Source organism: Zingiber officinale, chromosome 7A (assembly GCF_018446385.1).
Source record: "Zingiber officinale cultivar Zhangliang chromosome 7A, Zo_v1.1, whole genome shotgun sequence".
Taxonomy (NCBI): domain Eukaryota; kingdom Viridiplantae; phylum Streptophyta; class Magnoliopsida; order Zingiberales; family Zingiberaceae; genus Zingiber; species Zingiber officinale.
Window position 1 is genome coordinate 126,333,025 of NC_055998.1, and position 27,835 is coordinate 126,360,859.

Consider the following 27,835-nt stretch of genomic DNA (forward strand, 5'->3'; position numbering starts at 1 on the left):
AAAGAGGAAAGGTCTTTTTAATTTTCTTTTAAAATTCTTTTATTTATTTATTATTTATTATTTTTAATTTTTAATTAAAATTACTGCGCCATGAGTTGATTTAATCAGACGTGCTAACCAATTTTAGCGAATTTAAAAGCCTTTATTAAGGATTTTAGGGGACAAATTCCTTTTAATTATTATTATTATTATTATTATTATTATTATTATTATTGTTATTATTATTATTTTCCTAAAATATATACGTAGATTCGCATCCACGAACCGCATCCAGATTCGCGCTGCCAAGGAGCGGACGGCTTATACGGACGATGGCCTCGGGACAATCCCATAAAATGCTTCCCTCTCTGCGTCCATGCGATCGATCGTTCACTCCCACTGTGCGTGTACGACTTCCAGGTATGCCGCGTCCAATTTATTTTTTAGTCCTCAAAAATGTTTTAATTCAAATTTCGTACGACGTTGAAACCGCACGTGCAGGCTGGCGATAAATGGAGGCGTGAACCCTAGAACTGGGTGAGAGAGAGAGAGAGAGAGAGAGAGAGGAAGCGTTGGGGAGATCGAGCGGAGGCGGAGGGGAGATGATCTACTGCTATTTGTTCGTTGATTATTTTTCTAAGATTTCTATGTTCTTTGGATTTTCTTCTGGTAGATCGATGCACGAATCTTCTTCTTCTTCTTTATTTTGTAGTTTTTGGGAGATGATTTGGGTTGACAGAAGAGAGTGAGCACGCAGCGGGGAGGGCATCAGCTGCGGTGACATTGCTGTTGCGTGCTCACTGCTCTGTCTGTCATCCCGATGATCTCTGCGCCACCGGCGCCGCACAGTCACCAGCCGCCCAGATCTGCGTCCTGTTTCTTGCTTCCATGGAGAAATGGGACGAGAGTAACAAGATGTTGGCTCGATCGAGCTTTATTTTATTTTATTCTATTTTATTTTATCTTTTCGGTTTTGCCTTCGTCCTCGAGCTTTGGGATGCAGGCCACCATTCATCTTATCCGATGTCGGTTACCTTTATCTTCCCCACTCTGTCCCGTCAGCTGGAGTCTTGTCCGAGTGGGTTTCCGAGGAGGCAACAGCATGTGATTACAGGGTGTACTTGTTTCTCGTCTCGAACGCTTCCTCATTTTGGTTTTATTTTACTCGATTTAGACCAGATTGGAACGAGAACCTGAATAAAAATGGTAAAAAAAACATCTTCCTACTGATTTAAGCCTGGAAGCGTGACTTCCGAGATTAATTTTTTTGCGGGGGTCGAATCCTAGGCGAGTACTTTGCATCGCTGAATACATACATGTACCGCTTGCTTCTGCATGCCATCTTTTCGAATTTAACGGAATCACTGTTCTTCATCTGTTTCTATTTTTATTCGTTTAAAAAAAAACAATTCTTTTTACTTGCTGTGTTTCCCTTTTTATTCTTCCTTGCAGGTTGATTTCTAGAGCCCTCATATCTCCATCTCCACACTCTTATTTGTTCCAAATATGTAGTCGATCATTTCTTTGTTGATATCTTCATTTTGTGATTCAAAAGGACCACCCTCGCCTTTAGTCCCATTTGTCAGCATCTTCTCGACAGATATGGTAAAGTGTGTTCGCCTTTAGTCCGTTCGTCAGTTTGTTTTTCTGTTGGGAAAGTGTGTTCTTTGACGACGAAGCTCCAAGAGGCCTTGTTGAGCGTGGCTTTGTTTCTTTCATCTGGTAACTGATAGAGTTACATCCATTATTAATGGAATACGCTCTGTGAACAGCTTCCATCTATCGAGGTAAGATAAGGAAAGAGCTTATTGTTACTTTTTTTTTCACTTTAATTTCGTCATGCTTGAAACAATACGTATAATATTTCTCACAGATCCTCTTGTTCTTACAAAAAAAGATGTCAAAAGTTCATGTAATATATAGTGAAGAAAGTTAAGAAACATCGATATCTCTCACTTTGAGGTAAGAAGAAGGCTTCTTGTTGCTTCTTTTTTTGGTATGTTTATAGTTCACATGCTTTCTCTATAGAGTGATTACTTTATTGGTCCTGATTAATTAAGAAGAGAGAATAAAATAATACTATATGCTGTTTATTTAGAATTAATTATTTTCATGCTGGAATAAAATCTGAAAAATGATATGATTTCATTTTAAACAATGATATAACTATACCTGCTCCTTTTAATTCTTTAAAATTGTGCATCATCTCGCCAGGATATACAATCAAATCATCCAAACCTAAAGTAAATTGGACATGAACAAAACATATATGTATATGCCTTAAGTGGAGGCAATATTGATCTCTTGAAAGGAATCTATACTGACAAAACAAGGGTGTCAGATGTAAGTCTTGTTCTCCATCAATTCTTGTTGTCTTATTGCGTCTCAAGATATATATGGTCAAAGGCAAACAGATTTCCTAGAAATATTCTTTAAAAAATAATTATAGACAAATTGCTAAAAAAAAGAAATTGGTTGTTATTATAATTGAGTCAGAGACATGTCGGTATACCACTTTAGTTTTATCAATATTATTAACATTGTATTCTAGTTATTTGCTTTTATATATCCACAGGGTGACATGCCATGTTTGGGCTCGAAAAAAATTAAGAGCTTAATTTTATTTGACTGACGGATTTTAACTTGGCATATTTTATTACCTGCATTGCATGCTCAGATGGTTCGTTGAGCTTATGGTTAATTAGGTTAGTGCAACAAATTGTTTTATTATGATATCCTTTCATGAATTTCCCTGTCATTAAAAGGAGGATTTAGAGCAATATTGCCTACCTACATTTTAAAAATATCTCATTAAGATTACATAGACATACAGATATATTTATCTTCATGATTTTATGTTATTATTCCATCATGAGAAAATATGTAGTGCAAGTTATATTACTTATCATTAAAATTATCTTTTAGTCAAAATAATTTCTGCTAAGACCTTTTCTTCTGATGATCATACAATATTTAATATAAATATATTAAATCAAGAATTGTTTTCAAGGATTAGTTATGATAGTTAGAATTGAAAATGATTCATGATTTATAATAATCTCTAAATCATTAGTCATGAAAAAAAATTGTCCATTTTATGTTGCTCCAATACTCAACTCTACAGCTTGAGTCTTTTAAGTAATAGAGATTACTGAATGGAAGAATTTTTATACCTAATCTATAGACCTTCTTCTATATCCTTTTTAAGATTAATCAAGATAAAAAAATCAAAGAAGAAGTACATGGTAAACATGCCATCAACATCTATTGATAATTATTTGTCGATAATATCCTAATTAACTAATCTATCTCTTAATTTTTGTCGTTGAGATTGCTATTATATTCTATGAGGTTTATTCTTTGAAGTTGGAGAATATTTTTACCAACTTTATTTTAGTTAAGGAGGGACCAAATATCCCTAAGATCTATTTCAGAATTTGAAATGAGCTTAGAAGCATGGGAATTAGTTTGCGTTGTAGGCTTTAAATTAGTACAGAAGAAATGTGCTATTAGGGTCTAAGAATGTTAGTAATATAATAGACCAGATCAAGGTTTCGACTGTTTAAGTTAAAAAAATCTTGATCTTTAATCTTTAAAGGTAATTACGGCTTATGATTTGAAATTGTCAGTTATGGTTTAGTTTACCATCCACATCCACGATGGTTCAAGATTATTATTTATATATATTTTAAAAATATATATTTAAAGATTTATAAATGTTGAGAAATTAAAAATTAAAATAAATGTACGAATTTATTTATATTGTCTATCTATCCACGTAAAATATAAGGGAATTAAAATCACGTAATTTGTTTATTCCTTCAATATCAATATATTCTAATTCGGCCTCTGAAAGTTATATATATTTTTTTTTATTATTTTCATAATTTTCAACTAATTATCAAGTAGTGTGTTAGTTTTAAAAAGTTGAGAGCTAAAGTAGATCGAGAACAATATTATACTAAATCATGAATTAATCATCACTATATTTTAATATCAATGTTTTTTTAATTTAACATTAATATTATATTTTAGTATGACATATATATAACCTAAGTTATATTTTTGATTAATTTGGTATGTTCGATGATAATCTTTATTATTTATATAATTTTATTGTTGAATGAATTATATTCTTTGACAAATTTATTATTAGATATATTATACAAGTCAAATAGTCTCTGTAAATTCAATGTTGAATGGAAAAAAAAGATAGATTGAGACATGAATAACTTATTAAGATAGTTAAATGAGTTTAATAAATTTAATAAGTTAAAAGTAAAATAGTCACGTAACTTCAATAGAAAAGTTGAATGATCTTGGAAAAATTTAAAGTAAATGGTTAATTTAAATTGAACCACACCATTAATATCACTAAATTTTTATAAATATTATTAAATAAAAGGCTCTTATTGAAAAAAAATCTAAAACAAAATTAAAAAAATATATCTTTTTTTTAAAACATATTAATAAAACGATAATTATTTGCAGTTAAATTGTGATTGAATCGACAGTTCATTTGGGACCCGACCCTTTACTGACCTGTCTAAAGACAGATTGATTATGGGCTGAGCCTGTTGATCGGAATCAAGTTCTGGGTCAAATCCGGTTCGAACACAGGTTGTAGTCAGATCTAGTAATTTAGAAAGTAGGTCTTTAATTAATTGCCAATTTTGTTCCTGAAAAGGCAATTATTTCTTGCCTTTTAGATGCACCACTCCCACATTATAGCTAAAGAAAGTTTCTTGAGCACCTAGGGCATCATTATCCGCTAGTCCAGGGTTAGTGAATTTTGTTGGCGTATGAATCCCCAGAACAACTTTGGATTCTGAAGTTACTCTTCTATCATTTGTTTTTCTTTTTTCCCTTTTAAAAAAGGGTAAATGGCAGGTACAATGCCCGCCAATATTAGTATAAATCTAAATAGTTAAAAGTATACATTGCACGCGCAAGTTTTAACATCAGCAAAATATCATCTGCCTAACATATGTTCTACAGAACTACAATAACACACATTTCAACATATCCCACTAGGGTTTCCACCCTGATACAAGCATTTGTTTGCAGAATCGGACAGCATTTGAACACCCTTAAGGACACAATTTCTGAAAGTCACAAGACATAAGTGAGATCAAAAAGGCGATGCCACAATTGCTCTCTCTACTTCAACATGAGCCAACAACGATTTTACCTCATGAAGGAGAGAAGATTGAGTAGATGAACTTCTTGAATATGGATCAATGTTTGAAAATGAATTCGCAACTTGTGAGGGTCGCTCTCGGGTTACTAAAAATTGAGACAAAGTCATCTAGTCATTAAAAAAGTGGTTCAAGTAGACTACTTAGGTAACCTATGCAGCACAAACAGTCCCCTTGAATGGTCTCGGTATGTTTACTGAATCAAAAAAAAAAAAAATTATGATAAAATTTGAAGTGTTATCCATGGTTTTACTTCCTAACTCCTGACTCCTTAGTATTTTTGACTCGACGTGCAACTCTACCATCTATTTTCGTTTTGTGGCCACTGGTTATTTTCAGCCATCCTCCAACCATTTTTCCTTTACTTTAGCTGTGTTGTCTGGTTGTCTTGCTTTGTGGTCTCTTCGAATGTGTACCTGTTAATTTAAAATTTTTGTTGATGCAGTGATAAGGAGGGGCCCATCCTGCGAGGAATAGTTGTCACGATGGGAGTCAAAGTCAAGGCGGTTAATGTTTAGATATTATATGACGGGATGAACGATAAGTGTATCGGCAAGTCGGGCTATCAGGTCCTCGACCGAGAGGAGAAGGTGCCCAATCCGACCCTACCTTTGACTCGGGGGGATGCGTCAAACAGTCGACGCTTAAGGAGGTGTTGGATTCCACGAGGATATGATATCCTGGCCGAGCAACTACCCCGCTCGGCCTGACAACAGGATTCTATAATTGCAACGGAGTTATGGCCGAGCGGACGTAATACGGACGCAACGAAACTCTGGCCGAGCGGCTATTCCGCTCGGCCTAGCAGCAGACCTCTTGTGTTATCCTTCAACATTCTTTCGAGAGTTAGTGTCGTCGACACTAGGCATGGTCAATCAGAAGATCGTATGACGGAAGCTTCCACTGTCACATCAGATATATGCTCATCTTGTTAAGATATTGTGTCAGTGATACTTTATTGACAAGTCTTTTCAGGAAAAATTTTGGGAAGCATGCCCACCTTGAGAAGCAGGCACGTGCACTATAGGAGCTCTATATAAAGGGGGTTCAAGCATCGGCGGATGTACGCGATACACTGTTTGCGCTATCGTCTTCGTTCTTGTTGCTCCGCCTCTACTTTATCACCAATGATTGATTTGAGCGTCGGAGGGTCAACATCGAGGACTCCTTCCCTGACTCGACACTGACGTCATCTATTTTATAGGGCGGAGCGAAGTCTACAAGCGATCAGCGGAATGTTCGCATTCCCAACTTTCTATCTCATCGACTTTCGGACATGATCATATTGGTGTTGTCTGTGAGAATTTAACTTACATCCGAGTTGAGAAGATAGAGGACGTTCGATAACTCACCACCGTGACACTCACCAAAGAAGAGCTCGACATGCTCGTGCAAGCCCGAGCGACGAAGATGTTCGAGTAGCAGCAACAGTAGGCACTAGCCGATTGGCAAGTGCAGCAGCTGGCGACATTGGCAGCAAGAGGGCGAGCAAGATTAGAAGATTGACCCGAATAAGTTTCCATATGAGGGCAGAACAGAGGGTCGACCGGCACGCAGGAGGAAGCGTCGCCTACTTCCATCCCCTTTCACCGCGTCTTGTTCCAAATCCCCTCAGAAATAGCTCAGGCGAACCAGGAATGAGGATCATCCTAGGACGATGCTCTCGGGAATACAATGGAACGACCGATCCAGATGATCATCTGGATAGGTTTGATAACACGGTCACGTTGCACTAGTACACAAATGGGTTGAAGTACCGAGTCTTTCTCACTACTCTCTCCAGCTCGCGCAGCGCTGGTTTCGAAGACTGCTGGACAGATCAATACGTAGCTTCAAGAACTTTCGAGTTGCATTCTAGCACCATTTTGCCAGCAACCGATGCTATCAGAAGATAAGTGTCAGCCTTTTTGCCCTAAAGCAAGGGCCTAAGGAAACGCTCAGAGCGTACATCAGGCGCTTTAATCAAGTAGTCATAGATATTCCATCGGTCTCTTCTGAGATGCTGATAAACGTTTTCATCCAGGGGCTCGTCAAAGGAGAGTTTTTCTGGTCGCTCATCAGGAAGTCGCCCAGGGACTTTGATCACCTGCTCAAGAAGGTCAATGAATACATAAATGTGGAAGAAGTCAGGCAGCAAGGAAGAAGGAAACGTCGGCCGAGCCTGTGCTAGCACCCGAGAAACGACCATCGAACAACCACCAGTAGCCCAAAGGGCCAAGGGCAGAGGGAGCAAGGCCGCACCCGGAGGCCAGAACACATGTCGTGCAGCATATGGCCTCCAGTCGACAGAAGACGACAAAAGGCAAGGTATGGATGCCAAATATTCTACTCTTTTCATCAGCCGGTGACACAACACGATCTGACATCGATTATCAATCGACTGGCCCCAATAGGATACCGCCACTGATCTCCATCTCTCGATCGACGACATAGACTTCGATCTACCGGGCGGCGAGAGGACGAAAGAAGGGAGCCCAAGCGACGCCATCAACATCAGCGGAGGGATAACACCAACCCCTCCCATGCTCCGGTTGAGCAGAATAGATCCTTCGCTCAGGAAGAATATAACAGAGTCAACACTTTCCCAGGAGAAATAAGCATGATTGTCGGGGGTCAACCGACGGTGACTCTAACAGAGCTAGGAAATCAAATGCTTGGCGATTAGAAATTCACGCCATGGGATGCAGCAGGGAGAACGCCAAATGGCTCGAAATCAGCTTCGGCCCGAGAGATTTGGAGGGAGTGGAGATCCCTTACGACGACGCGCTGATCATCCGGGCGGTAATTGCTAATTACACTATTCACTGAACTTTCATTGATATAGGGAGTTCAGTGAACATCATCTTCAAGAAGGCGTTTGATCAATCGCAAATCGATCGAAGCGAGTTATTGCCTATGACAACCTCGCTCTACGATTTCACGGGCAACGAAGTACTGTCGCTCGGATAGGCCTGGCTGACCATCTCTCTCAAGGAAGAGCCATTGAGAACCAGGTCCACAAAATTCATAGTGGTGGATGCTCCGTCGGCCTATAACGTAATATTGGGCAGACCGACTCTTAACGAATTTTGGACGGCGGTGTCTACATATTGCCAAAAGTTAAAGTTCCCAACGGACGATCAGATGGATGAAGTCAAAGGTGACTAGCTGGCCGCTCGACGATGCTATGTTGAGATGGTCAAGTCTGAAGCGAGAAGCGCTCGAAAGAATCCGCGCTTGGAGGTGAACGCCGTCATCGAGAAGCCTCCTGGAATGGTCTACGAAGAAAAAGAGGAGGTTCAAATTCACCCAAGCCGGACGGAGGCCACCACCATCATCGCGGTCGATCTGGAACTTAAGAAGAAGGCAGAGCTGGTCACATGTCTCAGGAATAATCATGATGTATTCGCCTGATCGACACACGAGTTTCCCGGTATCTCCCAGAGTGTGGTTCAGCACGAGTTCCATGTTCGACCGAACGCTCGGCCTGTGAAACAAAGAAAGAGGGTCTTCAACGGAAAATAGAATTGATCATCCGACGGAGATAGAGAAGTTGCTGGAGGCTGACATTAATAGAAAAGTTCAATTTCCGAGTTGGCTAGCCAATGTAGTGTTGGTCTCCAAGTCAAGCAATAATGGCGGGTCTTCATCGACTTCTGCAACTTGAACAAGGCGTGCTTGAAGGACTTTTATCCGTTACCCAGGATGGACCAGATGGTGGATTCAACGGCAGGTTGTGAGCTGATCTGCATGCTCAACGCGTACCAAGGGTATCATCAAGTGTCCTTCGCCTGAGAAGATCAGCTTCATCACGGCCGATGGGACGTACTAATATAACGTCATGTCATTCGGACTGAAGAACGCTGTGTTGAGACGGCAGATCAGCAGTAACATGGAGGTATACGTCGATGACATATTAATAAAATCCCTCCGAACTGCTGATCTATGCACAGATATCGAGGAGATATGCCGAACTCTAAGGGCTTATGACATAAAGCTGAACCCGAGTAAGTGTTTGTTCGGCACGAAGAGTGATCGATTCCTGGGTTACATCGTCACCGAGCGGGGCATCGAAGCCAATCCGAGCAAGGTTAATGCGCTACAAAACATGACGCCGCCTCGAAGCTTGAAGGAAGGTCAACATTTAACTAGTTGGATCACGGTACTGTTCAGATTCATATCCAAGTCATCCGACCAGAGCTTGTCATTCTTCAAAGTGCTTCGCCAAGCTACAAAATTCCAGTGGGACGCCGAGTGCGATCGAGCATTGGAAGAGCTTAAAGAATATCTTAACTCTTTGCCTATATTAGTCAAGCCAATTGTTGGTGAACCGCTATGAATCTATTTATCATCCAATGAGTATGCGGTTGAGTCGGCTTTAGTAAGGCAGAACAGCTAAGAGCAACAGCATGCATATTTTTAAGCCATATATTGAAGGATGCAGAATCTCGTTACATCGGTCTGGAAAAATTAGCTTATGCACTGATATTCGCTGCTCGGAGGCTTCGTCCGTACTTTCTAGCGCACACAATCATCGTGTTAACTAATAGTGCCTTGGGGCGAGTCCTTCTTAATCCTGAGACATCAGGAAGGCTAATCAAATGGACGACCGAGCTAAGCGAATTCGATATACAATACAACCCCAAACGACAATCAAGGCCTAGGCCTTGGCAGATTTTGTCACAGAGATCCAGAATGTCGAGCCAGAGACTACATGGAAGATATACATTGATGACTCGTCCACTCGACAAGGTAGCGGGATCAGCATCTTGCTCATTTCACCATGGGAAAATCGGATTCAGCTATCCGTTCGGCTTGACTATCGCGCCACTAATAATGAAGAAAAGTATGAGGCATTGATAGTCAACTTACAGACAGCCCGACATGTGGAAGTTGTTAAAGTCCTCATTCATTCGGGCTCTCAATTGGCCGCTCAGCAACTATCAAGGACGTTTGAGATAAGCAATGCCCGACTCAGGCTCTATGCGAAAGCCTATGAGAAGCTGAAGTTTAACTTTTAGGAAGTCCTTATATAAAAGATCCCTTGATTGGAGAACTAGGCAACAAACGAGTTGGCAAAATTAGTCAGTTTGTTATCACCGATCATGATAGGGCAGCCCATCGAATAGGTATCGCTCATGGCACATATTGATCGAATGGAAGGAATTACCTTCCCGAACGACTGGAGGACGACTCTAATAGAGTTTCTACGGTCGGAAGTTACATCGACCGATCAGAAAAAAGCTCGCTTACTGAAGAAAAAGGTAGGACGGTTCACCTTGGTTGGAGACCAGCTTTATAAGAGAGTCTTCTCTAGGCCCCTACTCAAGTGTGTCGGATCAAAAGATGCTGAATGCATTATGCGGGAATGCACCAAGGTTTTTGCGGAGGCCATCCGAGCGGCCGGTCATTAGCCCGAAAGATACTCTTAGCTTAATATTTTTGGCCGACCTTCCAAGAAGATGCTGCTCGGATGGTAGCCACCTGTCTGTCCTGCTAAAAGTATCACAACCTTTCGTATCGGCCGACCGAAAAAATGAAGGCGCCTATAGTATCTTACCCGTTCGACCAATAGGGCATGAACATCGTTGGGTCATTCCCCATGGCGACAGGGCAGTGGAGATTTTTGCTCGTCACGATGGACTACTTCTCGAAGTGGGGTGAAAGTCGAGCCGCTTGTAAGAATAATCGAGCATATGGTCATTAAGTTTGTTTGGCAGAACATCATATGTCGGTTCGGCATCCCATGTCGGCTTGTATCAGATAATGGGAGACAATTCACCGGTCAGAGGCTCAGGGAGTGGTGCGAGGGCTATGGCATCTTGCAAGCCTTCACCTCGGTGGCCTACCCCTAGAGCAACGGACAAGCAGAAGTCGTCAATAGGGAAATCCTCAGGGTCCTACATGCTCGGCTCGACCACACCGGAGGCAACTGGGTCGACGAGCTCTCAAGTGTGTTGTGAGCCCTTCGCACAACTCTAAAGGAGGGAACCGACGTAACTCCTTTCCACTTGGTATACGGCGGCGAAGCAGCCATCCCTGTAGAGGTCAGAGTAGAGTTCGCTCGACTTGGTGGACGAAGCGCAGGCGAAAGCAGCGGTTCGGTTAATGACGTACCGACAACGGATGAAGCAGAACTACAATCGGAGGGTAATCCCGAGGTCCTTCCAGCTAGGTGATCTCGTATGGAAAAAAGTGAAGTCAGTCGGCGACGCCACCAAACTCGAAACCCCATGGGCAGGACCTTTCAAGGTCGTGTAAAAGCTTCGCTCAGGCGCCTACTACATGGAGGATGAGGGGGGAAGACAGCTCGAGTGGCCATGGAGCGCGAATCATCTCCAACCCTACACGACCGGATGAGAGGTGCACGAGTGAATACATGTATTTTTGTATGTTTCCTAAACGCATGACAAATATGAATAAAAGCAAAGAATGCCACTCTTGAGATACGTTTTCCCCAACGGTTGAGAGGCGACCTTAAACCCTCGTCTTCCCCAATGGTCGAGAGACGGCCTTAAACCCTCGTCTTCCCCAACGATCGAGCAACGACCTTAAACCCTCATATTTCCCAACAGTCGAGCGGCGACCTTAAACCCCTGTCTTCCCCAATGGTCAAGCGACGACCTTAAATCCTAGTCTTCGTCAACGGTCGAGTGACGACCTTAAACCCTCGTCTTCATCAATGGTCGAGTGACGACCTTCAACCCTCATATACACCAACGGTCGAGCGGCGACCTTAAACCCTGGTCCCAATGAGCGATCAAGCAAGAACGACGAACGACCGACTATGGATACGCGCTACTCAAAAAAGCTCCAAGTCTTCAAGATACGGTGATCGCTCGGGATTATTCTACTATGACTTCTCGTCACCAATCGGAAGGCCACCAAGTCGCAATAAGCAACTTGTGATCTTGCTAAGGATTTTTCGTGGTGCACGAACTAAAGTACGAGTCAAATCGAGAAGCCGAATGGCGGTAAAGGGATGAATGAATAAGAAAAAATCGTCGAACGGGCGATCATTCATTACTACTACAAAGGATTACAAACATCTTACATAAGGATTAAAAATAGAGGGATGAATAGAAAAACACTCGAGCAGAGATCACTCTAGATAGCCCAAGACACAATCAACTTGTACCAACTGATGATCTTGCTTGATAGAGCAGCAGGGAGGTAGTCGCCTGCCTTGAGTTTGTCGAACGTCCCTTCGATCGCCAGGTCGAACAAGCGAAGTGCCCGGTCGACGACCTTGTCATTGAAAACGTCCGAGCGGATGTAGTTTTTCGTCATAGCCTCAAACCGGCTAGGCTCGACATCTTGATAAGTTTTCAAAGCTGCTCGAGAGGCCCCCCAGCTCATCCTTCGCGGTGGTTAGCTTATCATTTTTTGCAGAGAGTTGGCCTCGAAGGACAACTTCTTCGGCCGACCGGCTTTTCCATTCGGCAATCAGAAAATCTTCAGCTTCTTTGAGTTTCTTAGCGAGAGCCCGGACCTCTTTATTCTTCAGGTCCAGGTCTTCGATGGCCCGGAGTTTCCTCGCATTAGCTGATTCAATCTTGGCATCAAAAGTGTTGACTTGCTTGTTAAGCCGAGCCAGTAGAGAGGCATGTTCTGCGCTCTTTCCCCGCTCAGCCTTTAGCAGCTCGGTGCTCTTTGCCAGCTGAGCCGCCTCAGCATTCACCTACTCCAACTGCTCCTAAGAGGCAGATGATTGGTCGCTCGACATCTTCAGCTGCTTGACCTCCTACTCTAAAAATGCAAGTCTTTGACACATGACCAGACTCTCTACCCAATACTGCGAGTAACTAGGAAAATATAAGCGCTGATCGGAGATAAATTAAGAAGAATATAACACTTACCCTAGTAAACATTTGGGTGTGACTGTCTGCGAGCGCCCCCGGAGGCATCATCGTTGCATGGGCTCGGGTGTCAGCCTATATCTATACAAGCGACACCTGAATAATTATTTGGTGCTCGGGGGCTCGGGATTCAACGCTAGCTGACTCACGCCATTCCGCAATCAGCAGATGAAGAACCGCCATTATGTGGCGCTGGCCGCTCGGAGCTAATTGGGCCGAGGTCGCTCGGCCAGACGACCGAAATGAGGACGCCAGACGGATGCCAGACATTTTGACCTTCGATGGCGGTGGTATGAAGGTCATCGGCGGCGCGCAAAGAGTTCCCTGTGGCAGACCGGATAATGATGGCGTCTGGTCAGACGACATAGGGGCCGCAATCTCATGAGCTGGAACGGGGATTGAGGTTTCAACCCGCTCGATGGAAGGGCGCGGGCTAGTGCCAATAGGGGTCCACACCATCGAGGAGGCGGATCACAATGAAATCTCCGCCTGATGCCTCTTGCGCCTTATCAGGGGCTCTCCGGAGGAGGCCAAGTCCGTCGCCCTCTCAACCCGAACAATCGGAGGTCGTTCGGAGAGAGGTTGTGATTTACTAACCGCTCCACCGCTAGGCGTCCGGCTGTCTGCCCCTACGCTTACCAAGGCTGGAGTCGTTTCGCTCTCGCCTTGCGAATCTTTTTTAGAGTCGACCGGTTGCAAACCACGACTCTTCAACTCATCTTGCGGCATCCGCAAGCTTAGCCTTTCTGGATAGACGCGCATATAACATTACTTTAACTTCAAAAGAGAAAGAAAAATCAGTTAGAATCAAAGGAAGGAGTGAAGAAGTTGTATACCTAGGCTGGACTGAAGCCAGTGCAGATCGGACTCAAGCCGAAAATGTAGAGGACACCATCTAGTAGCAACTTGTGAATGTTATATTTCTAACTGGCCAACATTGAAGTTGCATTGAGGTAATCCGATCGACTCTTGTACTGTTTTAAGGGAGGTTGACTCACCACTTCAAACTGTCAATTGGTCGGGAAGTCTGGCTGCTCGAGAAGGTGCACAAAAAAGAAGTATTCCCTCCAATGCTTGTTGGAGATCGGCATTTTATCGAAAAAACTAAGCTCATTCGGGCTTAGAAAAGAAAAGTCTCTGGCTCGGACAATTTGGGATAATAAAAGTAATAAAAAATCTGGGGAGTGAGGGGAATGTCGTGCAGGCAGAACAAAACCACTACCCCGCACAGTAGCCGAAAGGAGTTCAATACTAATTGATGAAGGGAGATGCGAAAGTATTTACATACGGCAGGAAAGAAGGGGTGGATGGAAAATCGCAGACCGAAGGTAAACTGATCTCTAAAGAAACAAAGAGAACCGGACGACAGAGAATTTAGCCGATCGGAAGGAGAAGGAAGAACAACTTTATATTCGAAAGGGAACTCAAATGCGGCTGTCAGGCTCTCAGCGTCCCCGGCGTCAAATCTGGACTCAGTAGAGGTGTACCAAGGCCCAAGGACACCGATAGGAGGTTGTGAGGAACTTGCCATCGCAAAAAAAAGACAACAAAAAGATGTGATTGGAAGGAAGCCTACTGGAAGAATATCATCGAAACACAGACGAAGAAATGCTGAAAAACTCGAAGAAGGAGAAGTGAAGAGGAAGAAGACGATATGCGATTGGAAGGAAGCTTACTGGAAGGTCACTGGAGGAGCGGGAAAGGAAGAATTTCGCCGGAACACGAAGACGGGGTGATGCCAAAAAGCTCGAAGATGGGGAAGTGTAGAGGAAGAAGGCGATGCAGTGGGTTTATAAACCCCAAGACCGATCGATTAGAGTCGTCCGATCAAGGGTCGCGAATACCTAAACATAGATCTAGTCGTCGAATTTAAACCGCCAAACGTCACATCACCAGAGGATATCTGCTTGTCACGTCCAGCGTGCGGCTGCAATAGGGGGTACACGTGGCGCCTCGCCATGGGTTGATATTTAATGAAGGCAATTCAAAGGCATGGGGGCGCGCTCAGTCATAATGCGTAGGGATTTGTACAATTTCCCAGAAATATGGGTAATGTAAATCCAGATCGCGCTCACCCAAAGAAGCCTAAGAAAACATTTACAAGTATGAATGTTCATTGTGCCGATCGGCTTAAGGGAGTAGACATATGGTCGAACGACAATCTTCAACAGGCCAACCAACAAAGAGCGGTCACATAGCCGACCGTTGGGTCATGTTAGTCCGATCAAAAGTCGAGTGTCATAAGCCGATCGGGTGAAAAGCGTCATTGACAATTTGTTCAGTCAGTCAAACTTGCAGTCTCCTTCGACTAGACTTGAGGAAGAGGCATGTGATGCGCTGATAAGTGTTAGGACCTTTGTGCCCGCTAGAGGGAGGTGAATAGCGTTTCGTCGCGCTTGTCGGTTGTTTCGTCTTGACACACACAACGCTAACACTATGGATTTACTTGGTATCCACCTCAAGAAGAGGTGACTAATCCAAGGATCCACATGACACGCTCACACCACTAATGAAAACCTCCTTCTCAGTCGCTGCCGAAGGCGGAGAAGCCTCGTACAATACTCACACACAAACACAAACACAAGAAGAAGAAACAAAAATATAATGTAATACACCCTTCTTCTTGCTTACTTGTGTTTGTCGTCGCCTCTTGAACCTTGGAGAAACTCCCCAAGTGACTTCAAGAACTGGCGTGAGTAGATCGGAGAAAGCTCGTGAAGAATTGCTGAAAATCGCAGAAACCAGATCACAAAAATCTGCGGAGAAAACACTCCGCCCAGAATTTAAACAGTGCTCCCAATCGATCCAATTCATCCCCAATCGATTGCCATGTCAGCACCGCATCATCGTAGTCGTCCATCGCTCGTTTCCTGTGCAACAGTCAAATCCCAATTAATCGACCGATCGATTGGGAACATCTTAATCGATCAGTGGATCATTCAGTAGTGTTTTGTGTTCTCGCGATCGCGCAAGAACTCTCCTGCCCAATCAATCGACCAATCAATTGGGCAGCTCCCAATCGATCGCTCGATCGATTGGGAAAACTTCTGTGCTTGCGATTTCACATCCCAATCGATCGACCAATCAATTGGGCCTTCCCACAATCACAGCACACACAAATCGATCGACTGATAGATTGGACCCTAGTTCAATCGATTGCCTGATCGATTGACCAGCCTGAGCTTGACTTAAACTAGAGTCCAAAGCCTCCAACCCAACTCCCGGTCAACCATGACCTGTTGGGTCTCCGTGCCTAGTATTTGACACACCCGACCAACCTTGAACTAGCCTTCTAGCCTCCTCCATCAACCTTGCGTCCCTCGGATATCTCTCATCCTTCACGCCTTGCCTTTAGGAGCTTCCTTCGGCCTCATCCTAGTTGTCGAATTATACCACCACACTCGACTAACCTCGAACTAGCCATCTAGCCTCCTCCATCAGCCTTGCGTCCCTCGGATATCTCTCCATCCTTCACGCCTTGCCTTCAAGAGCTTCCTTCGGCCTCATCCTAGTTATCGAGTTCTTCTTGCCAAGTTACACTAGGACTTACCTTGCCAAGACCACATGCTTGGACTTACAACCTATGCCAAGATCACACTTGGACTTTCCAATTACTTGGCTCCTCACCAGAACTTTCTCACTTGCCAAGATCACACTTGGACTTTCCACCCTTTGCCAAGATCACACTTGGACTTTCCAATTGCCTGGCTTCTCACCAGGACTTTCTCTTTTACCAATATCACACTTGGACTTTTTAATTTGCCTAAACTCCAGTTAGGACTTCCACCACTGCCTAAACTCCAATTAAGACTTCCACCACTGCCTAACCTCCAGTTAGGACTTCGATACGCCTAACCTCTAGTTAGGACTTTCCCAATCAAGTCTCCTGTCAACCTTGACCTACTTAACTTGTATTCTCATCAACCTGGTCAACCCTTTGACCATCTCCATAACCGGACGATTGCCCTAGCAATCTTCATATATTGTCAAACATCAAAACTCAAACCCCGACTCAAGCTTGACTCAACTCAAGCTTAGTCAAATTGGTCAACCTTGACCAAGGGAAATTGCCCCAACAATCTCCCCCTTTTTGATGTTTGACAATTCCTCTAAGTTAGGCTAAATCTCATAGCCTTAACTTCTTCTTTATCACAAGGCTAAATCTCATAACCTTAACTTCTTCTTTATCACAAGGCTAAATCTCATAGCCTTAACCTCTTCTTTACACCAAGGTTAAATCTCATAGCCTTAACCTCTTCTTTATACTAAGGCTAAATTCCATAGTCTTAACCTCTTCTTTATATCAAGGCTTGAATGAAGGTTTCCTTCATTCTCTCCCTTTCCTAGAGTGTAAACTCCCCCTACTTGGGATGAAGGCCTAACTTAATCTTCCATTCTCCCCCTTTTTCACACATCAAACCAAGAAAACAAATTCTTCTCCATAAGAGTTAACTCTTCTTCACAGTGCTCATCCGAGAGCATTTTCCACTTAACCAATGAAAGTCTAATCCCCTTCATTAACCCAATGCTCCCCCTTGAGCAGTAATCTACTCCACAATGCTCATCCGAGAGCATTTATCATCCTAGTAATGAAGATAACCAATCTTCCATTGCTCCCCAATCCTCGACCCTTAGTATTAATTCATCACGAAGGTTTAACCCCCTTCCAAGGTCTTTGAAAAGATTTTTATGTTTTCAAAGAGTAACTCCCTCTAAAAACATGGTCAAACTTCTATCATTGCACCAACATGACTTGGGGTTCCTAAATAATTAGGAAAATCAAAACTCGAAGTTTTGAGGTTCAACATTCAATAATGAAACTAAACCCCAATCTAAACTTCACATAAGTCTACCTTAACCAATCCATGCTTGATTTTATCATGAAAACTCCCCCTGAGTGTATACAAATGTATTCCAAAGGGTTAGGAATGGTTAATGACCCTTGAAAACCAAAACTTGAAGTTTTAAAGTTCTACAATTCAGAATTGAAACTAAACCTTATCCTAAACTTCACTTTGGTTTTTTTTAACCAATCCATACTTGTTTTCATCATGAAAAACTCCCCCTAAACGTATACAAATTTATTCCAAGATGTTTGGAGTGATTAACGAGACTCGAAGTGACTTGAAGTGCTGAAATCAGCTTTTCGGGCCAAAATCAAACTTCCCAATCGATTGAAGTTGGGACTCAATCGATTGAAATCACTTCAATCGATCCATTGATCGATTCTGCAAGCTACTGCTCGCAGAAATTCCCTCTGAATCGATCGACTGATCGATCCAGCCTTGGTCAATCGATCGGGTGATCGATTCACTACCCTTTTGTTCGTGGGAATTGGCTTCCCAATCGATTGACTAATCGATCGAACACATCCCAATCGATCAGCTGATCGATTGGGTTCCTGATTTCCTGAAATTCAATTTCAGCGAAATTCAGAAACTCTCCAAAAATTCTACAAAATTCTAAAAATCATGAAAATTCATGTAGACATTATTTAGGGTATACTTTATCAAGGAAAAATAGTTTTCTATGAAAATACTACCTATTTTCAAATATTGACACAAACTTGAAAAGTCTTGAAAACTTCAATGTTTTCTCCTAGTTTGTGTTTAACTTTCCAATGATGATTACTATAAAAAGATAGTCTTCACCAAGGTTTTCCAAATGTATTTTAAAATGATTTTCAAAACCAATATCCAACCATGTCCTTTGGGCTCAATGCACATGACTTGTACATTAGCTTTCCCAATGATTGGAAGACACATAACTATGTGTTTTGATGAACCTAAAACTCAACAAGATACACTAAATCAACATCTTGAGTTTGGTTCACTATCCTAATATCTCACTTGTATCTAATATGTACCAAAACACATACAAGTCACCTTATGGTTCTTTGTGAGATGTATATTTGGGTTTTCCCTAAACTAAGGGATCATGTATCTCTATCTAGGCATTGTGAAAATCATGATTATCCATCTAGGATATCACTTGATATGATCCCACTTGTTGAGACACTTATATTCATAATAAATGTCTTTTGTCCCTAATTACAAGAAAATTTACATAATGCATGATGATTAATGGCATACATCAAAATAAGCAATATTTCAAAAGAAAATTTCCTATAACTACATGATGTATGTATGACATGACATGGTATTTTTGTATTTTTCATAATAATTATGAATGCAACGCATGATGTCATGACATATGATAGGCAATCATGGCATTTTAGCATAAATAAAATACACCTAGATAATCTATCTAAGTATCCTTAAACCTTAACTAAAACCTTAAAATTAAGCCTAAATTGCTTATCTCTTGAAGGAACGCCAAAACCTAACTTGGCATTTCTTTTACCCCCTTTTTATTTGTGCCAATTGAAATTAAGAATTCAATCCTCAAATATTTGTTTGGCACATATTACTCTCTTTAAGGATCAAACATTTAGATTGAGACTTAATTTTGCTCTTAATCCCTTAAGAACATACTAATATCTCAACTAGACATTTCTTATCCTTTTTCCAAGTATGTCAACTTACCTTTGATGTGATTCCTCAAGGTTCGGCACAACTTACTCTTCCAAAGAGTAATTAATTTGATTAAGGTTTAAATTTTTCCTTAACCCCTCAACAGAATACCAAATTTCCAACTTAGTATTTCTTTTTGCATTTGTGTCATTTTAAATTAAACAAATTCCTCAACACTTGGCATCTTTTTGCCCTTCAAGGCTTAATCTCATTTGATTAAAGCCTGGGTTGTCTCTTAATTCCTTAAGAAAGTATCAAAATTCTAACTTGATTTTTCTTATACTTTTCTTAAGTGTGCCAATTTAGATTAAGTTCAACTCTTTAAATTTTGGCACATATATTACTCTTTCAAAGAGTAACCCCATAATCCTTTTCATTTTCAAAGGTTAACAATAACCTTGAAAATGTTCTCAAGTGTCAACTTTAATAAGGTTGGGTTAACTACCCTTCCAATTTGAGTTGACACTCTCTAAACTCATTTAGGGTGTAGAGAATATGCTCCTAGGAACCCAAAATCTATTGGTGCTCCTTGGATGCTCTAGGTACTCACTAGGGATGACTTCCCTAGATACATTCCTAAGGACCTAGGCTTCTTAGAAGCCTTGGTCACTTCTACTAGGTCACTCCTAGGGATAACTTCCCTTGTAACCTTCTTTGTGACTTTGTTTAGCCTTTTTGGAACCTTAGTTACCTTTACTAGGTCAACTCTAGGAATGACTTCCCTTGTGACCTTCTTTGTGACTTTGTTAGACTTCTTGGAAGTCTTAGTCACATTGGTCTTGCCAAAAAATACTTTTAGGGATTCCTTCCCTTGCATCTTTGACTTGACCTCTAAACATAGGGTTGATCCCATAGCTATATGGAACTCTATGAAAAGAAGTCACATCCTTCTTGGCTTTGGGTTTGTATTCTAAACCTCTATAGCCATTGGATGACTCTTGTCTAGCTTTTCAAAGGTTGTGCTCACTTTGCCCCTTAAACAAGTTTTTCATTCTTGCTAAGTCTCTCTAAGTTATCAAGTTTTGACCTTAAGACTTGGTTTTCCCTTACTAAATCCATAGATTTGGATTTTTGTTGATTCCTATGAGCATTGCTAGCCTTAGACTTATATCTAAAGTCCTTAGAATTGTTGCCTAAGTAGTTATCTACCTTCCTAATCTTAGGTATGGTAGATTTAGCATGAGGAGGTATATATTTGTCCTTAGGTTTATCATGCATTCTATTTTCATGATAAACAACATTATAACGATTTAAATTTGAACTAGCATGCTTTTTATCATTTCTAAGAGAATTTGCATTAATAAAATTTACCTTGGTTGGCTTCTTCCCTGTAGGACATTGACTTCCGTAATGTCCTCTCTGATTGCAAGAGAAGCACACAATGTGCTCCTTGCTTCTCTTTATTGTGGGGTTGGTTTCCTTGAGCTTTTCTTTGCCCTTTGTTACTACTTGGCCTTCTTCTTGGCCAATTTGGAGCATTTGCTCTTGTAGTGCCCATACTCCCTACACTCAAAGCAAATGATATGATTTTTATCTTTAATAATTGAAATCTTTATACCTTTGCTTGTAGAGTTGATGCTTGATCCTCCATTTGATTTTTCTTGCAATGTAGAGATGGCATCATCTTCTATTTCTTCCTTTTCACTTGAGAATGTGGACTCTTCCACTTCTTCATCTCTTGAGGATGTGGAAGATCTCTCCTCTTCCACCTCTTCCTTCTCTTCCTTTTTCTCCTCGAATGTTGACCTCTTGTCAACATCAGATTGCATCTTTACTTACTCCTCTTCTTCGGATGTTGACCTCGTGTCAACATCGGATTGGTCCTTCTCTTCTTGGACCAATGAGTCTTTCTCCTTGGGCTCTTCCACTCCTTGGACTTGTGTAGGGTCTTCATGATAGACAATGATCTTTTTCCAAAGATCACTTGCATTTGTGGTTTCACCTACACTCAACAAAATATTAGAAGATAGTAAATTATGCAAAATTCTCGTTACCTCCTTGTCCACCTCCGATTGCTCTCGTTGCTCTTCGGTCCAAAGTCGAGGTCGGAGGCGTTTACCCTTCTTGTCCGTAGGAGCTTCAAATGGATCACTCAAGACAACCCATTGGTTCCACTCCATTTGGAACCATGTCTCCAGCATATTCCTCCAAAAGGCGAAGTCTTCCTTGCCGTATGGTGGAGGAATCCGAATGTCCCATCCAAGTGGACCTCCCAAGTCCATCTTCTTTTTCCTCTAGCTTCTTGCTCTCTTGGCGGTTAGTCCGTAGAAGAGCGACCTCTCTCTTATATCAATTGTTAGAACCTTTGTGCATGCTAGAGGGGGGGTGAATAGCGTTTCGTCGCGCTTGTTGGTTGCTTCGTCTTGATAATGTGCAGCGGAAATAAATACAAGACACACACAACGCTAATACTACGGATTTACTTGGTATCTACCTCAAGAAGAGGTAACTAATCCAAAGATCCACACGACACGCTCACTCGACTATTGAAAACCTCCTTCTCGATCGCAGCCGGAGGCGGAGAAGCCTCGTACAGTACTCACACACAAACACGAACACGAACACAAGAAGAAGAAACAAAAATACAATGTAATACACCCTTCTTCTTGCTTACTTGTGCTTGTCGTCGCCTCTTGAACCTTGGAGAAACTCCCCAAGTGCCTTCAAGAACTGACATGAGTAGATTAGAGAAAGCTTGTGAAGAATCGCTGAAAATCGCAGAAACCATATCGCAAAAATCTACGGAGAAAACGCTCCTCCCAGGCTTTAAACAGTGCTCCTAATCGATCCAATTCATCCTCAATCGATTGCCACGTCAACACCGCTTCATCGTAGCCATCCATCGCTCGTTTCCTACGCAACGCTCGAATCCCAATTGATCGACCGATCGATTGGGAACATCTGAATCGATCGGTGGATCGATTCAGAAGGCGATCATGCGAGAACTCCCCTGCCCAATCGATTGGCCAGCTCCCAATCAATCGCTTGATCGATTGGGAAAACTTCTGTGCTTGTGATTTCACATCTCAATCGATCGATCGATCGATTAGGCCTTCCCACAATCGCAGCGCACACCAATCGATCGCCTGATCGATTGGACCCTAGTTCAATCGATCACCTGATCAATTGACCAGCCTGGACTTGACTTAAACTCAAGTCTAAAGCCTCCAACCCAACTCCCGGTCAACCATGACCTGTTGGGTCTCCGTGCCTAGTATTTGATCACACCCGACCAACCTCGAACTAGCCTTCTAGCCTCCTCCATCAGTCTTGCGTCCCTCGGATATCTCCCATCATTCACACCTTGCCTTCAGGAGCTTCCTTCAGCCTCATCCTAGTTGTCGAATTATACCACCACACTCGACTAACCTCGAACTAGCCTTCTAGCCTCCTCCATTAGCCTTGCGTCCCTCGGATATCTCTCCATCCTTCACACCTTGCCTTCAAGAGCTTCCTTCGGCCTCATCCTAGTTATCGAGTTCTTCTTGCCAAGTTACACTAGGACTTACCTTGCCAAGACCACATGCTTGGACTTACAACCTGTGTCAAGATCACACTTGGACTTTCCAATTACCTGGCTCCTCACCAGGACTTTCTCATTTGCCAATATCACACTTGGACTTTCCACCCTTTGCCAAGATCATACTTGGACTTTTCAATTGCTTGGCTTCTCACCAGGACTTTCTCTTTTGCCAAGATCACACTTGGACTTTCTAATTTGCCTAACCTCCAGTTAGGACTTCCACCACTGCCTAAACTCCAGTTAGAACTTCCACTACTGCCTAAACTCCAGTTAGGACTTCACATACGCCTAACCTCTAGTTAGGACTTCCATATGCCTAACCTCTAGTTAGGACTTTCCTAGTCAAGTCTCCTGCCAACCTTGACCTACTTGACTTGTATTCTCATCAACCTGGTCAACCCTTTGACCATCTCCATAACTAGACGATTGCCCTAGCAATCTCCATATATTGTCAAACATCAAAACTCAACCCCCGACTCAAGCTTAACTCAACTCAAGCTTAGTCAAACTGGTCAACCTTGACCAAGGGAAATTGCCCCCAACAATAAGGAGGGGCCCACCCTACGGGGGATAGTTGCCACGATAGAGGTCAAAGTCAAGGGGGTCAACGTTCGGTTATCATATGGCCGGATGAACGATAAGTGTATCGGCCGGTCGGGTCATCAAGTCCCCGACTGGGAGGAGAAGGTGCCCGATCCGACCCTACCTTTGACTTGGGGGGATCCGCCGAACAGCCAACGCTTAAGGAGGTGTTGGACGCCAAGAGGATACGGTATCCTGGCCGAGCAGCTACCCCGCTCGGCCCGACAACAAGATTCGACAGTCGCAGTGGAGTTACGGCCGAGCTGACGTAGTACGGACGCAGTGAAACTCTTGTTAGGATGTATACTAAAAGCCTAGTTTTTTGTATGAACATTTATTTTGAAATAAGAATCACATTAGTTAAATGTCTACATTTAGTAAAATACAGTTGTCCATTTTAATTTATATTATAAATAACATGGTGTGTGGTGTCACACAGAAGATCACGTTATCAGTTCCTTATAAATTATAAATAGTGGCTCACAACCAAGATGGATTGGGACAACCCATTGGAATGATTATAGTGTAATTTGGTATTATTTTATCTTGACTATAAAATTATACTAATACACTATGTGTGTATTGAGCAGGACTATTTGAGGTTATTCCTTTTATACTGGCTGCATAAAAGAACATAACCTCTGTTATTATGGATATACGTACTCTTAATCCCGATATAATAACAAGCACATATACTTAGTATTTATTTCTTTAATTTATCAATGGGTGAGATTTATTCGTTAAATCAATATGTCGGATAAGTTGAGAAATAATATTATTTATATGGTGTGTTGTTGATTATAGAAGGAAATTGTGTCCTAGTTATCTAGGTTGATGATGTCCCCTTGAGGAGCTCATAAGGATTGTCATGTAAATCCTGCAGGTGGACTTAGTCCGACATGACAATGAAGTTGAGTGGTACTACTCTTGGAGCTAGATATTAATTAAGTGAGTTGTCAGTAACTCATTTAATTAATGGATATTCGATATTTTAAACACAGGGAGATTAATGTACTCATGATAAGAAGGAGCCCATAATATAATATGAGATTGGTGCGGTAGTTCAATAATGACTCTTTAGTGGTATGAGTTATTATTGATGAATTTGAGTTGGGTGTTTGGGTCGAACACAGGAAGCTCAAGCTCATCGGGAGGCCAAAACCAATTCCTCCTATCGGTCCCTGTTGTAACCTCTATAAAACCTCGCGTTCACCCGTTTTGATTTTCCTTCTTACCCAAATGAGGGGTTGGCCACATCCTTGCTTGGTGTCCAAGCAAGGGGTCGGCCAAGCCCTTTTGGTGCCCAAGATATGGGTCGGCCAAGCCATGCTTGGTGCCCAAGCATGGGGTCGGCCATACAAGAAGAGAAAAGGAAGTTTTGTTGAAAATAAAATTTTGTTAAAATCTTTCCTTTTATAGCTTTTTACAATAGATTAAAAGATAGATTTTAATTTTGTTAAAATCTTTCCTTTTTTTGTAGTTATCTGCAATGGTTAAAAGAGATATTTTAATTTTGTTAAAATCTTTCCTCTTTTGGTTAAAAGAGAGATTTTAATTTTGTTAAAATCTTTCCTTTTTTGTAACCAACCATTATAGGAATAAAAGGAAGATTTCGTTTAAAATAAAATTTTGTTATAATCTTTCCTTTTATAGCTATTTACAATGGTTTAAAAGAGAAATTTTAATTTTGTTAAAATCTTTCCTTTCTTGTAACCATCTACAATAGCAAATAAAAGGAAATTTTATTAAAAACTTTCCTTATTACCCGCTAGCAAAGATTATAAAAGAGGAGGAGGGAGGTGCCCAAAAACTAAAACAACCAAGGCTCCTCTTCTAATTTCTTGTGGTCGGCTCTTCCCTCTTTTTCCTTTCCTCTTCGTAAGGGTCGGCGGCACTTGGAGAAGGATCTTCACCTTGTGGGTGGTTGCTTGGAGGAGAAGAAGGAGGAGGAGGTCTCTTCACTTTGTATTTTTTGGTGGTCGAAAGCTTGGAAAAGAAGGAGAAGGTCGGGTGTCTTCATTTTGGTAGATCGTTGCTCACACGACGTCCAAGAGGAGGAGAGGAATACAACAGAAGATCAAGAGGTCTTTAGCTGCAAAGAAAGGTATAACTAATTATTTATTTCTGCTGCATAATTAATTTGTGTTCTTTGTATGGATCCTGAAATACCAACACAAGAGGCTATCGATTTTGTATTTCGATTTTGTGTTTCTATTGTGGTCTCTATAGTTAAACCTAAGGTTATTGTAAGAAGTTTAAATATTCAATTTCTTTGAAAAGCTTTGTCTAGGAAGTGGTGGATGATCTCATATCCAAGAAGGTCGAGTGTCTCGCCATGTTTAACCTGAAAGCCAATCTTTGAAATAGATATTTAATCAACTTCTGTAATATGGTTTAACTTCTGAAGAACACATGGGTTGAACTTGGAGTAAAAATGTTAAGTTCCGTTTCCAATCCAAGTTTAATTTCTGAAGAAAAACTTGGATTAAAATTGTTAAGTTTCGTTTACAATCCAAGTTTAACTTTTGTAGAGCACATGGGCTGCTAGGAAAAGTTCTATTCTTGTATAAATTTTTGAACAAGGGAAACAAAACAGAATTCCAAGTAGCACCCAACAACTCTGGCCAAGCGACTATTCCACTCGGCCTAGCAGCAGACTCCCTGTGTTATCCATTGACATCCTTTTGGAAGTTAGTATCGCTGACACCAGACATGGTCAACCAGAAGATCGTACGACGGAAACTTCCATTGCCACATCAGAGATATTCTCAGCTTGTTAAGGTATTGTGTTAGGGACACTTTATTGACAAGTCTTTTCGGGAGAAACTTTGGAAAGCGTGCTCTCCTTGGGAAGTGGGCACGCGCGCTATAGAAGTTCTATATAAAGGGGGGTTCAAACATCGGCGAAAGTACGCGATACACTATTTTTACTACAGTCTTTGTTCTTGTTGCTCCGCCTTCTATTTCATCACCGTTGACTGACTTGAGTGTCAGAGGGTCAACACCAGGACCCCTTCCCTAGCTCGGCACTAACGTCATCTATTTTGCAGGTAAAACGGAGTCTACAAGCGGTCAATAGAATGCCCACATTCTTAATTTTTATCTCATCGATTTTCGAACAGATTTCTGATTCTGTCATTCTTGTAATGTGAAATATGATATATTTTGCTAATTATATGTTTAATGTTATTAATTAATATCAATTTTTGTTTTACTTGTGATTGTAAATTTATTTTATTGATTATAGCTCTTTTGTTTATTTTTTAATAGTTATAACCCACCTAATGGCGCCTTCCCCTCTTTGCTCAAGGTGAAATTTTAATATATTTTATTGTTATATATTCAATGTTTATTTATCCATCATGATTTAATTTATTACGTGTGATTGTGAGTTTATTAAGTTTGTTTAATTATGATTAGAGTTGTTATATTTATTTTTAATATCAATTTTGGTAGTGGGCTGATCACTTACAACTTAAAGTTTTATATTGTCTGTTTTTTTTCACTTATTACTTACATTAGTGTTTATTTAATGAACTATTAATCTTTTATCTCAACTGTAAAATAGGAGTTTTTCTAATCGCTGAATCGGCCAAGATCTTGCAAGATTAAAATGAAACAAGAAAAATCTTATCTCAATGTGAGAATGATGGCCGTACAGTAATGGGGAAAGGAGGACGTGCAAGGGAGAAAAGAACACTAGAGGAGTTGCGAGAATTTCTTGCCTATGTGCGAGCCGACGAAAGGGAGAACGGAAGACAGTAATTTAGGGTTTTCTATTACTGCTGCTCTTCCGCCCCAGCCAATCAACGCTAGCTGCTTGAGATTATCCGTCGCTTAGTACCTCCAGGAGCTTCTCTTCCCTACCCATCGACACTGGTCGATCGGTAGTCTTTGTCGAAGCTTCCCCGCCGACCTGAGCTCCTCCTTCCCAACCAACCGATCGAGTCCACTTGATGTTAATTTCTCACCAAGGTCTGAAATTTTCTATCTGATGTATACTTTACCTATTAGATAAATGAACGAGGTGGAGTGGATCAATTATATTTGTAACCAATTAAAACTGTGTTATTATTATGTAATATATGCTTTATATATGTTATATATGAGTTATTAGGTTCACATTAAATATTTATACAAAATTGCACATGATGATTTAATATAATGTGAGAGATACATTTT

At 41.4% G+C, this 27,835-nt stretch overlaps 1 long non-coding RNA gene across 1 annotated transcript; it reads left to right on the forward strand.

Annotated features, from left to right (window-relative positions):
* The first annotated feature begins 491 nt into the window (after window positions 1-491).
* On the forward strand, window positions 492-27,787 carry LOC122000470. Its single transcript, XR_006117143.1, has 3 exons — window positions 492-1,766; window positions 1,853-1,941; window positions 27,222-27,787. It is a non-coding gene; the product is annotated as an uncharacterized LOC122000470 (long non-coding RNA).
* The last annotated feature ends 48 nt before the right edge of the window (window positions 27,788-27,835 follow it).